This window comes from Panthera uncia, chromosome D4 (assembly GCF_023721935.1).
Source record: "Panthera uncia isolate 11264 chromosome D4, Puncia_PCG_1.0, whole genome shotgun sequence".
NCBI classification, from domain to species: domain Eukaryota; kingdom Metazoa; phylum Chordata; class Mammalia; order Carnivora; family Felidae; genus Panthera; species Panthera uncia.
In genome coordinates this window covers 30,611,341-30,615,160 of record NC_064807.1, presented here as the reverse complement: position 1 = coordinate 30,615,160, position 3,820 = coordinate 30,611,341, and the positions used below count along the sequence as shown (strand labels likewise).

The window sequence follows — 3,820 nt, the reverse complement described above, 5'->3', positions numbered from 1 at the left end:
AAGGATCAGAGATTATGGAAGACAGGTGTCCAATTTACGTTGTTGCTTCTAAGTGTAGCCATGCTCAGATACCCATGCTTCCCTCCCTAAACACAGCTCAGCCACCGCTTCTCAGGAAAGCATGAGTTTCACTAGTGATGGAGCAAATCCAAACTGACAGATACTGAGAATGAGAACTGGGGCAGAGTGTGAAATTTTCTCTTTCAAAATCTGGCTTTGACCCTGTGATTGGTAGAGAGTCAGCCCTGTGTTGTCTGTTGGATGTCACAGCATGCCTCACCTGCCAGCTTCCTCAGCAGCATCATAAGAATTTGTCCGTGAAAACCCAGTTCAGAGATCAACAACTAAGCAAATGTCTCTCAAAATGAAAGGGAATTGAGGGGGAGAATTTGCTCCTTTTCTTGGCTTTAGAGAATGTGGCCCCAGAGAATTACGTTATCAAGTATCATAAACTTACTTGTTTTGTTTGGGGAAACAGGATAGTGGCTTTATTCATTTTATAGTGTTGTTGTTAAAAATTAACACAAATGGGTGTAAGCTTAGAGCAACATAAGTTTACTCTCTTACAGTTTGAAAGGTCACAAGTCCAAAATCAGTTTCAGAGTTCACTGGGCTACAAACAAGGTGTTGGGAAACCCGAGTTCTTTCTAGAGACTCTGTGACAAAGCATTTCCTTACCTTTCTAGCGTCTTGAAGGCTAGCATGCTGCATTCGTGGCTCAAGGCTGCCTTTCTGCATCAAAACCAGCAACAAACAGTAGGCTGAGGGTTTTCCACGCTGCCCTCCGGGATTCTCTGCAGCTGGGGAAGATCTGCTTTAAAGAACGCCTGTGATTGGATTGGACCCACCTAGGTAATGCAGGGTACACTCACCATTTTAAGATTCCTAACTTCAAACACATGTGCAAAGTCTCTTTGTCATGGAAAACAACATCTCTGAGAATGAAAGCACAGGCATCTTTGGGGGCATCTGCCCCGCCAGAGAAGTGCAGATTCCCATGTATCTGCACTTACTCAAGGATGATTAGCTCCCACAGACATCCCAAAACATATGATCTCCCAAACTAATCTCCCACCAAATGCATTTCTTCCTTGACTGGGGATATGCCCATCCAACAACTTAAGCTTGAAGCTCGAGAATATTTTTCTGCAATCCTTCAGCAGAATGTTAGATCTGCTCATTTTATTTCCTGAATATGTCTTCAATCTATCCCTGCCCTGCACCTCTCCTACCATTACCTCAAAATGGTAGTACCTGAAAACAAAGTGCTTCTTGATTAATGGGGTCGGGCCTGTTGCCATTTGGTGGAGCTACTGATTTCTGCCTTGATGGAATTTACAGACAAGCCTGGCAGACACGCATTAAACAAATAAACATGCATAGTAAATGTTCCAGAGGAGGACATTCCTGATCCTTCTGGTCAAGTTCCCCTGGTGAAGTTTTCAAAACTTGAGGTTAAAAATTTCCAAATTTTCTAGAAAGAGGCCATCTAGATGACTAACATCACAAATTTGCATCTCACCCTTGCGCAGGGACCATGCTAATCTCCGTGTTGTTCTAATTTTAGTACATGTGCTGCTGAAGTAAGCACAAGCTGACTAAAATGCAGTCAAAAGTACCTATGCGGGTATGTCTGATTCTGTAATATAAATATGGAAAAAAAGGACTAAATTATGAGGTAAATATGGCAATTTACTTTTTTTAAAATATAATTTATTGTCAAATTGGCTAACATACAATGTGTAAAGTGTGCTCTTGGTTTTGGGTAGATTCCCGTGGTTCATCGCTCGCATGCAACACCCAGTGTTCATCCCAACAAGTGGCCTCCTCTATGCCCATCACCCCTTTTCCTCTCTCCCCCAATCCCCCATCAACCCTCAGATTGTTCTCTGTATTTAAGAATCTCTTATAGTTTGTCTTCCTCCCTCTCTGTAACTATTTTTTTTCCCCTTCCCTTCCCTCAAGGTCTTCTGTTAAGTTTCTCAAGATGCACATATGAGCGAAAACATATGGTATCTGTCTTTCTCTGACTGACTTATTTCACTCAGCATAATACCTTCCAGTTCCATCCACGTTGTTGCAAATGTCATGATTTCATTCTTTCTCATTATGGCAATTTACCTTTAATAAAATCAGGCTACGATGGATTTTTGAGCTCATCTTGATTAATGGTTGTCCAAATGAAGTTAACTTTCTGACTAGATATAATGAATCAGGCATTAGATATAATCCCACACTAGATAAAATGCATCAGAATGCCTGAGGTTAGGTCTGGCGATATGAATTCTAAACAAGTAGCCCATGAGCTGTACACATTAACATTAGGAAATTATTAAACCAATTTCAACTCACCAATACTCTGTTCCATTTCCAGCTTCTCTAGTCTGTCCACATTTCTCAGCTGTTGACCTCTTTTTATCTTCAAAGGCAGGAAAGCCAGGAACACCAGGTGGGATCCTCAACCTGCCTCTCTCTGATTGTCCTTCTGTGGGCACATCTCCCTCTGCCTGGAGCCAGGAAAATTTCTCTGCTTTGAAAAACACAAGTGATTAGATTGGTTCCACCTGGGAAACCCAGATTACTCTCATTGTTTCAGGATCCTTCAAATTAAACACCTCTGTAAAATCCCTTAAACCATGTAAAGCAACAGAATCAAAAGTTCCAGGGATTAGGAAATCGGCATCTTCGAGGGGAGAGGGACATAATTCCTCCTACCACAATACACATTGTGTACTGATAGCCCTCCTTTTTTATTGAAGTATAGTTTATATATAATGTTATATTAATTTCAAGTGTACAACATGGTGATTCACCATGTTATTGAGAGCCCTTTCTTAGCTGCTCTACATGAAGCAGTGTATTAATCATTAAGTATTAAGCATTGAGCATTTTACCCAAGTGGAAACAAGAGTACACAGAAAACTTCCAGGAGACTTACTAAAAAGAGTTTTTCCTACTCAACTTTTGAGCCAAACTGGAGTCTTAAATTCAAAGGGAGAAGCTGTGTCTTCCAATACTCTACACAGGTCTCCATTTGACCTATAATACTAATATGTGTTTAACTGGATATAAAAATTAAATGGCCAATAGTTTAATGTTCTTAAGGGAGCTTCCTATGGCTATAGGATCTTAAAGTGTTGTCTTAGTAAGTCCTTGAATTGGGATTCTCCAGAGAAATAGAGCCAATAGGATATGTAGAATACAGAAAGAGATTTATTATGAGGGATTGGCTCACACTTATGAAGGTTGAGTAGTCCCATGATATGCTGCCAGCATGCTGGAAGTCTAGGACAACTAGTGGTGTAGATCCAATCCAAACCCAAAGGCCTGAGAACCGGAGGAGCCAGTGGTATAAATTCCAAAGCAAACCTGAAGGCCAAAGAAATTGGAGCACTAAAGTCTGAGGGCAGGAGAAGATGATGTCCCAACTTAAGCAGAGAGGAAATTAACCCAACACCTTTTTGTTCTAGTCAGGCCCTCCATGGACTGGATGATGCCCACCCACATTGGTGAGGGTGGGTCTTTATTCAGTCTACCAATTCAAATGCTAATCTCTTCCAGACAACACGCACAGACACACCCAGAAATAATATTTTACCTGTTCTCTGAACATCCCTTAGCCCAGCCAAGTGGACACAAAAAAGTAACCACTGTTACCAAATGTCTGTGGCGTATTTGAGTGTCATAGAGATAAAAGTTTGGATTAGAGAACCCATCTCTCATTTGGATTACCATCTGTGTACATATATCATGCTAGCCTCAACACAAAATCAAACATGAAGACTTGAAGGCACAGTCCACAATCCTTATTTTAACACAG

At 41.0% G+C, this 3,820-nt stretch overlaps 1 non-coding gene across 1 annotated transcript; it reads right to left on the bottom strand.

The window, feature by feature from the left end:
* Nucleotides 1-1,487: 1,487 nt before the first annotated feature.
* On the bottom strand, nt 1,488-1,591 carry LOC125928031 (U6 spliceosomal RNA). Its single transcript, XR_007459537.1, has one exon. It is a non-coding gene; the product is annotated as a U6 spliceosomal RNA (small nuclear RNA).
* Nucleotides 1,592-3,820: the final 2,229 nt, after the last annotated feature.